Raw genomic sequence first — 12,445 nt, 5'->3', positions numbered from 1 at the left:
CCACAATTTTCGGGTTTTGTGCCATGTTTAAGTAGTAAATCCATTTGCGCTGGTTTGTAAACACATGGGTGTTGCAGTCTAGAAAGGAGGTGTGTTAAGGCGTATTGGCATGTTGCAATTTTGAGGAACTAAAATAGACTGCGCAATTGGCCAGCTGAAAGTGGTTCTTAAGTCCAGTGTAGAGTGGAATAAAATATTACAAAAAAATATTTTTTACATAAATATAAAAACCACTGCCTCCATGTTTTCATCTTGGGGGGCTTTTTAAGTTTATTCATAACAGTTTGCTTTTGTATAATGTTGTTGTTGTTGTTATTATTATTATTATTATTTTTATTATTATATGCATATTTATATTTGTTGTAATAAAAACAAGTATTGATTTGTCCATATATACACAATTTGTATATATATATATATACACACACACACACACACACATACATTGATACAGTGTATACATTTTTTGTTTTTTGGGGTTTTTTGCTGGAAATTAGAACTAAATTTTAAAATGGTTTTGAAACAAATCTTTGCACTTAACAAACAAAATGAATTATGTAGGCTACTGGATGTCTTCAGTGGAGTGCATACAACGTTTCCTTGTCCACGAAAGTAAAGAGTAATAGTAAAAAGAGGCCAAACGGAGGAGGCTCATTCTTTATCCTCGCGCTGCAGATGGTCTATTTAATTGTTTTCTCGATAGTGAAGCGTTCAGTCCACTTACAATATCTGCCATCTTAATAGCAAATGGGCCATAGCGTGATCCAACTGAATCTTAAAGGGAATGGGAAATGAAATTGGTTTAATGCACATAACACTCAACACACACCCATAACTCAATGGGAAAATAAATACAACTCTGTCAGACCACGCACTGCGGCGCAAACCGTATTTTTCCATCCTTAAAATAGTAAAAGTGGATTCGGACATACCCATGTGAGCCATGTGCTCTAGACTTTGCGCCTAGATCATAAAAATACAGCCCATAGTCCTAAATGGTGTTCGTCATCTAATTAAAGTTTTCAGTGGAATTGACGATTTAAAATGAGAAAATCTAGTCTCACTAGACTAGAGAACATGGTTTTGAGTGACAAAATCAATTTCCTATGTTTTTGAAAATATATGGATGAACTAAATCATTGCCATTAAATAAAATTGAAGTTTGTTGACCAAATTAGGTAGGTATTAATTAATAATTTTCTTTTTAAGAGCTGTCATTTATTGAGCTATGCTTGAAACAGTCACACTATAGGACAGTTTTGAGATTTGGCTCAAAAAAATATATAACAACACAGCAGTTTTTATAACATGAGATCCATGGAAGACAAATAAATTTTAAACCATTTACTGCATTTTAAATGATGTCAATATAATTGCATTCATTTTTGTCATGTGTGGAAACGCAACGTCATGTCAGCAACCCAAAGATTAAAGGCGCAATGCTGCAGAACCATGCAATATCTGATCTCTATTCAGTTTTCGGTTAATGTGATGAAGATGGATGGGTGCCTTCATCTTCAAAGTGTCTCTCTTGTGTTGCTTTTTAGGGGCACATCTTTTTCTGCAAGGCTAATGTCATCTTGAAGTTGGTAGATCCTCTTGAGATATAGACGGCAGAGAGGACTTGATGTGTTGAATATCTGATGCCTTCCTCTTTCCCCGCTGTGGCCATTACTCACCTCCTCGGAGATGATTGCAGAAGCCACAACAGACGCAAAAGAGACCGACACCGAAACACTGTGTGAGTTACATCTCAAAAACACACACATTAAGAATGATTACTTCCACAGGATGGATCTTAGCGTTCGCTTTCCGTCTCTGTTTTGTTCCTTCCTCTGTGCCGTTTGAGTCTTGTGTGCATCTGTGAAAGTAGAAAGGAAATCATTCAAGCGAGAAGTGAAGAAAGAAAGGATATTGCTAGAACTTTAAAGTTAACTTGAAACTGGGCCAGTTTACTTTTCTCAGCCTTAATGATGCACATTATTCTAAAGACAGAAGTATTTGTCTTCGTAATCTTGCATCGAAACTAGCTTTACCTCGGAAGCGTTTCTTATTCTGTGCTGACATCATCAATTGCTCTTATTTTTAGCCCCTCCCATCAAACCAATTGTCAAACAGCAAAGCTTTACACCATACAATTAAGTTAGTCTAACTAATCAAGTCCAGCCCTGTTTATGGAGTTGTTTTTAAAAAGCAGTGCCTTTTAAAAAAGTGGGTTTTAATGGCTTTTTTAACCCTATTTCAGAAATGTTATTATTTTAGATGTGTATTTTTTAAATAACATTTTATTAATTCTTTGTGTATTTTTTTGTACAGGAGCCAAAGAAATCAGTAGTAATATGCTTATTTTTAAACTTACTTTCTCCCTGGGCTATTTATATTGAAGTTGACAGTTAGCCGCATCATGTTGTTCCGTAACATTCAATTTTTACGAGGTGGATCGTTAGCCAGGGTATATGCAGGAATTCTGAAGGTAATTTAAATACCTTTTTAAGAATTTTTAAAGACCATCTCATAATATTTTAAGACCTCATCGCCACTTCAAGTTGTAATCAGTGTCAAACCTTTAACTTCATAAACCGTTTTAAATTAAAAGTTGTAGCTAAATTAATCAATGGAGCACAATCGTGCAACAGAACTCTGATAAGTCCGAAAGAAACAAAGTTTGAAAGAATAAATGAAGCCATTGTTTTCAGCGACAGGCTTCAGCCACTGTTTAAACTCATCTTTATCCAACCAGGAGTACACAGCCTTACATTTTCCCATTTGTCATCTGTTTCGCTTTATGGTTTTGCTACTTGTGGAATGCCTCACATCACCTTCCCGCGTTTGCCGCAAATTTTGTGACATCACCTGGACAAAGGAACTTGGCTGAATGCATCACAGCCTGAACCAATTGTGTGTATTGATTGCTGTTAATAATAGGAGGAAAATAAATATATTTATGCTTTTTTTTTTTTTTGTTTTTTTTTTTTTGTTTTTTTTTTTTTGAGTCAAACGCTTTGGACAACACTTAAATCACATTTTTACGAGGTCTTAAATGTTGTTCAAGACTTTTTATCATTTTTAAGGGCATACATTTTCTCATAATTGATTTTTCTGGTTAGCCCTATAATGGTGCTTTTAATGTCACTCCACAAGTTTTCAATTGAGTTGAAGTCAGGGGATTGAGCAGGCCACTCCATTACGTCAATCCTCTTTGAAACCAAGATGCTGCTTGCTTGCTTGTGTTTTTGTTTTCATGGGCCATTTCCTTTCAGCAAAGGGCTGCATAATCTCTTAAAGAATATTTATTTTGTTTCATTTACCTCCTAAGTCATTTAGGCTTTTCAGGGCTAATTTATTTTCTTTTTTGGAAACAACTTGCAGATGTTATTAATATTTGTTCCATATTAAATATTTATTATTTATTTGTATATCAAATTGTTTGTACTTTGGATTATATGTTTTTGTTTATTTAGGCTTTAGACTGAAGTGTTTCATGTGCAGTTTTGTTTGTTTGTTGTGTTTTGTTAGTTTTATGTTTGTCATGATGTAAAGTACTCTGTTTGACTTATGAACTTATGACTTATGATGGGTTCATCTCAAGGGGCTATCCAATTCCATAAATAAATTTAAAATTCAAATTTATGTATCCAAACTGATCCATGATACCTGTTAAACAATAAATAGACCCAACACCAAAGTATAGGAAGCTTCTTTAGAATGTCTTTGAGTGAACTGATACTTGAATTCGTCCGACACTGTGGATAGGCACTAGATCACAAAATAACATTTTTACTCTAATCATTCGTTTCTCTTTGCGACATTCGAAATGTTTCTTGGCAAATTTTACCCAGTTCTGCATAAGCTGCTTTTCTATAATGGTGCTTTACGCGGGCTTCTTGCTGACAGCTGAGCTTCCATCAAATGTCTTCAGGCTGTCACTGTAGTTACAGGTCATTTTAGATCATCTTTGATCTGGCTGGAGGTGATGATTGGCTGAATCTTGCCATTCTGACTATTCTTTGATCTATATTAATGGTAGTTGCTCATTTTCTTCACAGTTTTTATTTTTCTTCTTTCTTTTGCCATTTTAAAGTATTTGGAGATCATTTCAGATGAATTACCTATAATTTGCTCCACTTCTTTGTACGTTTTTCTTTCTCAGATATAATTTTTAAATACTTAAATTGTTCTTCTAAACCCGTTTTACATCACAATTTGAAAAGAAAAACACTTCATAACTTGTGACACGTTGCTGACCTTCCTCCTTAATAATGGACCATTAATGACTGTAATAATAATCATCAGATTTCCTTGCTGAATAAATGAATTCTCTCATTAAACTCCACACTACTATTATTTTGAACACACAATGCTGTAGCCAATTACTCAGCACAAACTGCAGACAGGGCATTACAGTTGGATCTTTCTTTAACACAGCTGCATTCACAATTAATTCACACACACATATATATATATATATATATATATATATATATATATATATATATATATATATATATATGTGTGTGTGTATATATATATATATATATATATATATATATATATATATATATATATATATATATATATATGTGTATATATATATATATATGTGTATATATATATATGTGTGTATATATATATGTGTGTATATATATATATATATATATATATATATGTGTGTGTGTATATATATATATATATATATATATATATATATATATATATATATATATATATATATATTATACACATACATACATACATACATACATACATACATACATACTGATTGGCTCTGATAGCTGTGCGATATTTTCCCAGTAACATCACACAAAGCCCTCTTCACTCTTCACCTTTGTGTATTACTCCGCCCACATACAGCCAGCAACAAGCAGTGAGACGCTACAGTTTGACAAATATTACTGCTGTTAGACAACAAAATGTATCTTTGAGGCTTTTTTTAGTCGAGAATGTATGTCGAAATGCAACTATGCAGTTTATTTGTAAGAATGACAGTCCATTAGCCTGCCAAAGTGTAGTAGACTGTTGACATTTTCTATCCACAAGATGGCGACAGAACCGCATAACAAACCCTTACGCTTAGAAGACTATAACAGTCTGATGTATAACTACAGCTGATCAGATCATTATTTAACTGGTAAGCACACCTGCCAACATTCCCGTTTTCCATGGGAGTATCCCGTATTTCAGACCAATCTCCTGCATATATACACACACACACACACACACACACACACACACACAATTGTTTATTTGTTGAATTTCCAGTTTCGCTTAAGTTATTTCAAGTTGTTATAGTTCAACACTTAGTTTGAGGGAGTGCTAAAATCAAGTTCTTGAATGTCTACTGAATGGCAAATTTCCTGTCAGATAAACTCAAAGTAAAAACATGACTGCAACAGCAGTGTAATTGCCCTGTCCTCCATCCCAGTATTTCTTCAGTCATACATCCTTGGGTCTAAACAAACTTTTCTAGTATTTTTTTTTTCTGTACTTTCCTATCTTATGTTTTACACTGTGTACTGTGAGAGGATGTGAAGTGTCTTTATGCGTAATTTAAGGAGTTCCCCAAGGATCTGTGTTGGGACCTTCTTTATTCACTGTTCAGTGTGTTTGTGTTACAAAAGCACTAATGGTTGTGATATGCTTAAGTTCATTTTGATTACAGTTTGATATGCGACCTGAGAATGTTTTCATGAGATTAACCCCGAGGCTCATAATAACCTAATCTAATTAATTGGCTTTGGTCAGTCATGATTGTATGTATTTTCTATTAAATGGAAAAAAGAAAAGCCAACAAAATGTATTTCCACTCATTACACCCATCTCACTAAGACCTGAATGTTCCCTGTGATGTCAATTATGATCATCTCTTTTTCATAACGTACAGAAATCATGAGTCAGGGATTACAAGGACGGCAGAAAGAGTGCCGACTATATGGCCTCTAAAGACTGCAGAGGTTTTAGGATGTATTATAAGCTGTGTCCCTTGCCACAGCTTTAATTGGCTCAGTTTCTCTTTTGTGTCAGATATCACAATACCATGAATTAAGGGCTGCTTTATTACCGCCCGCATCTCAGCCGCACGAGCTCGCCCTGACTAATTGAAAAGTGGTGGAACAAGGAAAGCAATTTACTCACCTAGAAATTACTTTTCATGATAACAATGCCATTTTTCAAAGCCAGGCACTCCCGTCCACAGTCCCACTTCTTAAGAGGGAACCATTATTTGTGTCGGAGGGAAGAGAAAAGCCTATTTGCATTCCATTACAAGTCCAATTGGCACCCGGCAATGAGGAAGAGTATGGAGCAAAGAATTGGAGAGATACATATTTCATGCCGTCTTGGGAAAATCTTGCACTTTGTGCTTAAGTTGCGCTGATGCGGTGCTATTGGAGGAAAAAAATCGCCCTAATTCAAATTTGATTTTCCTCCAAATTGTTTGCTTAGTGCTCTTTCTATTTATAGGAGCAGAAGAAGGAGGCCGTGATGATGCAAGTTGAAAGTCACATTGCCTGAATAAAAGGTTTTGCAATCTGTTCGTATTGTTTTATCAATTGTAAAACAAAGCATATGAAGCAATGCCCTTCCAGCCACAACCTGTCATTGGGGAAACACCCATACACTCTCATTTACACACAAACTCGTACATTACGTCCAATTTAGCTTACCCAGTTCATCTATAGCAGATGTCTTTGGACTTGTAGGGGAAACCGGAGCACCCAGCGAACACAGGGAGAACATGCAAACTCCACACAGAATGTCATCTGAATCAGTTGAGGCTCAAACCAGTGATCTTCATGCTCTGAGGTGATCGTGCTACTCATTGTGCTACCGTGACGCTCTAACAATTTTTCAACTCATTTTTTTTTTGTATACTGATCTGGTCATGTGACTTTGGTTTATTTCTATCAAACAATATATTTATTAACTTAAAAGAAGACTTTCTTTACCAAAGCCAACAGTATCATCTCTTTCCAGAAATAAGAACATGGTCACAGTCGTGAAATCAGCAAGGGCATTCTGTCTAGACTTGTAATTCTAATTCATCTATTCATTCCAGTACACACTGTATCATTTTTCATTATATATCACTTCAAAGCAACATTATAGTAGTACTTTAATGGCCACAGATACCAAACAAACTGTGTACGTGACACAGTTTTCTTTCCAAGCAGACTAATAAAAAAACAGTGCACCTGGACTCCTGGAAGTTGCATAGTAGTGAAGCAATCTGTTTGGAGCTTGTGATTTTTACAAATGTGTTCAGGTTTGTTTGGTTTGCGTGCGTGCGGCAGCCCAGCATATTGGCTTAGTCCAACTCTACAAATGTCAGACATAGTATTTGAAGTTAATTAATTTTAAGTAGAGCTCTATTGTCACTTTCATGTGAGCTTACAAAACATATTTACAGCAAATCATTCATCCCATCCAGTGCTTTGTGTCATTAAGATCAGACAGGTCAGGGAGTGAAAGGAATTAATTCATGAATATATTAGTCAGTTTGAGCTCATTAGAGTGATGAGATGCTAATTTATGACGAGTGAAGGTTTATTTATAGCCGTTGAGTGGGGTAAGCACATCTCTTTAGAATTCTAAGTGAAGGATAGAGATCTTGTATCATCGCTTTGCAAGCAATAAGAGGCTGAATGTACGTAGCAAAGCCCCAGAACTCATGGCCCATTCTGGTGCTTAAAGTTTAAGGCCCCGCAGCGAAATTGTTTGCTTGGAGAACTCTTGTTTAATTCTTCCATTGTGGACGCGAGAGGAACTGTATCCGTCCAACGTGGACTCGAGAGGGAAATAAAGAAAATAATTGGCTTTTTGGTTTCCAAACAAGAAGCACAACTTCAGCTGAGCAAGACAAATCCGACCTATCTCAGAGCTCAAGGGACGTTTGACTAAAGTGTTATAGCCAGAAGTTTATTCTCAACCCATAGACACAGTGTAAGTAAAGAACTTTTGATATTGCGTTTTTTGAAAATACCATCTTGTCACTTCCACATTTCAGGTCCGATAACTTTCATAAAAGTGTGATTACTCTGCACTTTCAACGGAAGGAAGAAGTGCTTCAAAGGTCGCCGGAGGTTGAGTGAGTACATGTACATTTCTCCTTGGCATTCCCCATGGGATCGCTACACAAATATTGAACTTCACTAGATTTTCTAGGTTTCTGGGTCTCGAAACAAACTAACACTTCAGCACTCAGTGGAAGGTCATGTTTCAAGTAAAAGCCTTTGTGTTCTCAAGGTTGTCCAAGCAGTGTAATTTGTACTTCTATTGAGTCCCTCTTCATAATTCAGTAAGGTCAGTCACCTTTGCCAAGAGACACAATAACACATCAACTCAAGTAGTAGCGCGCAAGTCTGTGGGATACTCAACTATGCATAGAAACTGCAGTTGAGGTGACCTTCTACAAGACTACCTCTAAAAAAAAATGTCTACATGTCACCCCATTGGTTTCTATTGCAGTGCCAGGACCAAACACAGTCTCCTCCTTATTTAATTCAATTCCAGTTCTGCTCCTGGAGGGCTACCATCCTTCAGTGTATAGCTCCAGCCCTAATCAAACACAATCATGGTGTTCAGAATTACTCAGAAATAACCAGCAGGTGTGCAGAGGTAGAGTTGGAACTGTAGTCTGCAGGAAGGTAATCCTCCAGGAGCGGGATTGGCTATCTCTGATCTAATGCATATTGCACTAAAATGAACAGCATCAGATGTGCCTGACAGTATCACACATATCTGGAAATTAAAAATTCTAATCACAGAGTGTCTGGTTGCATGCATTCTCCAGCATTTTTGGTGTTTACAAGCATTCACAGGGACTGACATGTTTTGAAATAGTTTCTGTTGTGGATCAATACACTGCAAAAAATGTTTTTCTTGCTTAGATTTTTTGTCTTGTTTCTTGTCTAAATATCTAAAATTTCTTATATTAAGAAGCATTTTCTAGACAAGCAAAACATATTGTCTTGTTTTGAAAAATAATATGCCAATATTAAGTGAGTTTTTCCTTAAAACAAGCAAAATAATCTGCCAATGGGGTAAGCAAATTAATCTTGTTTTTTCTTTTGACCGAAGATTATTTTGCTTACCCCATTGGCAGATTATTTTGCCTGTTTTAAGGAAAACAAAACAAGATAATAAATTTTGCTTGTTTAGACAGTTCTTCTTGATTTAGGAATTTTTAGATATTTGGACTAGAAACAAGGCAAAAAATCTAAGTAAGAAAAGCATTTTTTGCAGTGTATATTTTAGATAATCTGGCTGCTCTTTAGCTTGTCCAAACTGGATAACTTCATACATTATTTTTTAGATTCATAAGTGAGTTTCACAGATCATGGTGAAATGCACATCATAATGTGCATGGTGAAGTATGCCCATCATAAAGGTGAGATTTTTTAACTGATCATTGATCAAGGTGATCATTAACTGCACAAAGCCGTTTCATTTGAAAGTGATTACTGTGCGAGTTGTTGTGCTTTTTATGTTTCTATTGGTGTATGTTTTTTTTTTTTTTTTTGTCATTTTCAAAAAAAATTGCTACAATTTTTCTAATAATTTGCCACACCTCCAGGACATGTCACTTGTCCAAAATGAGCCACAAAGTGGTTTTCTTGTTTTCTCACATGTTTAAAGTCTGCTTATGTGAGCGTAATGCCTGGGACACACAAAGCCGACTGTGTTGTCAGCTTCATCTGTACCAAAAACCTGAGTGAGCATAAACCAAACAGAAACTAGAAAGTACGTTCTACGACTGCATGAGTGGATGTACTGTAACTTTCAAGACTTGCAGGGGGCAGTATCTGTGTTGTTACTACACAAAGGGAAACCGGAACTAGTCTTGCACACAATCAGCAGCTAGCTCTCTGCAACTCTTACATGGTCACCCACTGAAGCTGGATGGGAGACCACATGGGAAAGCTAGGTTGCTGCCGGAAGTGGTGTTAGTGAGGCCAGCAGGGGGCGCCCAACCTGCGGTCTGTGTGGGTCCTAATGCCCCAGTATAGTGACGGGGACGCTATACTGTTCATTTAGCGTCATCTTTCGGATGAGACGTTAAACCGAGGTCCGGACTCTCTGTGGTTGTTAAAAATCCCAGGATGTCCTTCGAAAAGAGTAGGGGTTTAACCCCGGCATCCTGGCCAAATCTGCCCACTGGCCTCTGTCCTTTCATGGCCTCCTAACCATCCCCATATTCAATTGGCTTCATCACGGTCTCCTCTCCACCATCAGCTGGTGTATGGTGTGCGGTCTGGCGCAAAATGGCTGCTGTCGCGTCATCCAGGTGGATGCTGCACACTGGTGGTGGATGAGAAGCCCCCCCCCCCCCCCTTATTATTATTATTATTAACTCTTAAAAAAAGCTGTATTTACATGTCCCTCTGATGTGACGCAGAGGCAAGGTAATGTGGAATACACCAAGCCAGCATCTCTTAATTCTGATTCTTGTGCCAAACCAATCTACATGTCTTTCTTCAAGAGTTCACACATAGCTGATGATTCGTAATAAAGAGTATTTGAGAGAGCTCTGAGCTCAGAATATCCTTGAGCCCGGGGCTCCCTCTCGTTTAAAGGGTGAGAGGAGAGTTTGAGCTCAGGTAGGTCTCGAGAACTCCCCTGCTTGTGAACTGTTGGGATAAATTTGACTGAGAGGATGCTATTTTGAAGTAGTCAATTTGCTAATGGTGTATGTCTTAAGATGGTGGGAGGAAAACCCACGCGAACATGGGGAGAACATGCAAACTCTGCACAGAAATGCTGACCAGCCCGGAGAGGGCCGAACCAGCAGCGTTCTTGCTGAGAGGCAACAGTTCTGACCACTGGGCCGCTGTGCTGCCCTATCAGAGAAGGGGAGGAGTAGGGGTGGAAGAGGGATTCTTCAAGACAAAGATGACTGGAGTAGTAAGCTCTGATAATTTATGGTGTGTCAGTATTTGTGTCAGTATTTGTCTGATTGGTACGGCGCTGCGAAAAGGGCCGGGATTAAACAAGATTATTAGACATTTAAAAAAGCGAGCGATTGCTCCATGTTTGAACTTTTTTTCCAGAGAGGTCATGTTTTGATTGGTCTCACACAGTCAAGTGACGCGATTTCGCAGGCCAGAGTTCACCAAGCTTCACTGCACCGCAGTGAACTCCGAAACTTAACGCATGACCCTGAGTTTCCGGTCTGACGCATTCGTGTGAGTATGAATGGAAGTCTATGGGGAGAAAAGTCAAGTGTGACCGCAGCTTCAGTCTCCATAAATAACCGAAGTTCCATACTATAGTCATCTTCATTTTGAGGAATCCCCCTATATATATCGTTCACCAAGCTTGAACTTTGCACCACAGCAACCTGCGAAACTCAATGCATGACCCTGCATTTCCGGTCTGACGCATTTGCTTGCGTATGAATGGAAGTCTATGGGAGGAAAAGCCCAGTGTGACCGCAGCTTTACCTGCAGGTTTTAAACAAGCCAGAAGGTCACAATTAGTTTAATCAGGTGTGTTTAATTAGGGTTAAAGTTTAACTGTGCAAAGCTGTGTTTGACACCTGTAGTGTAGTTGATCTCCACAGTAGGTTCTATTTGAGTATTCATGGGCAGTTTGTTTCTGTGGAAGTCCATGAACTTTGTTAATCCAATGTGGTCATGGAACATGTTTTTGCCAGTGTGCACAGGTGTTCCAGCTATATGGGTCTCAAATGTTGCCAGGAACAAATTACCTGAAGCCCTGCAACTATGGATCGAGACTGATCGCTCTTACACATGAATGTTTTTAAACCTTTTCCAATGCACCATTAAGCCTTGGCAAAGCGGCTCAAAGGTAATTGCCACTCATTACATGTAAAATCCCAAACACACTTTGGGTTGATTGAAATTCAAGTGGCTGAATTTGAAAGTCATCTTTTATTGCAAATGGCTTTACTGCAATAGAGATCCACTTGTGCATTTCAAATGAAAGATTCAAAATGAAACATTTGTCCAAATCAGACACTGTTAGGTAAACTCATATAACAGCCAATTCATGACTTGCTTATTGTATTTTTTGTTGTTGTTTGAAACCAACAATGTCTGCTGAAAGTACGGTATTACATAAATCATTTGAATTTATTAATTTACATAAGTGGACTGAGTAATTCTTACCCGATAAATGTAATTACAGTCCAGTTTTCAGGAAAGGGCCTAAAAGACTCAAGTTGGAGTGAAATTCCCATGGCGTCCTGCTTTGTTTCTTCCTTTTTACTGCTACAGTGGCTGAGCATTGATCTGTGTCCAGAACAACATGCTGTTTTAACCTCCCTACATGAAAGAATTGAAGCACGCAGCTTGCTGTGGCGTCCATATTTATGAACCTGGCAATAATAGAAGAAATCTTAGTGTCTGGTAGATTTTTTTGTACAGTACATTGGTTATGTTTCTGTAATGACCAGACATAGCAAATA

At 37.5% G+C, this 12,445-nt stretch overlaps 1 long non-coding RNA gene across 7 annotated transcripts in view; it reads left to right on the top strand.

The window, feature by feature from the left end:
* The window catches only part of LOC141380185 (uncharacterized), a 68,059-nt gene that overhangs the window by 29,848 nt on the left and 25,766 nt on the right, over window positions 1-12,445 (top strand). For 6 of the 7 annotated variants that reach the window (XR_015521787.1, XR_015521793.1, XR_015521789.1 and 3 more), the window contains one exon: window positions 1,548-1,741. This is a non-coding gene — a long non-coding RNA (uncharacterized LOC141380185). Of the gene's footprint in view, window positions 1-1,547; window positions 1,742-8,023; window positions 8,105-12,445 lie in introns of all 7 variants that reach the window. The other variant, XR_015521790.1, reaches the window with a different exon arrangement.

The sequence above is a fragment of the Danio rerio genome, chromosome 22 (assembly GCF_052040795.2).
Source record: "Danio rerio strain M-AB ecotype USA chromosome 22, GRCz13ab, whole genome shotgun sequence".
Lineage (NCBI taxonomy): Eukaryota > Metazoa > Chordata > Actinopteri > Cypriniformes > Danionidae > Danio > Danio rerio.
Note: the sequence above shows the minus strand (reverse complement) of the source record. Positions and strands in the feature narration are given on the sequence as shown.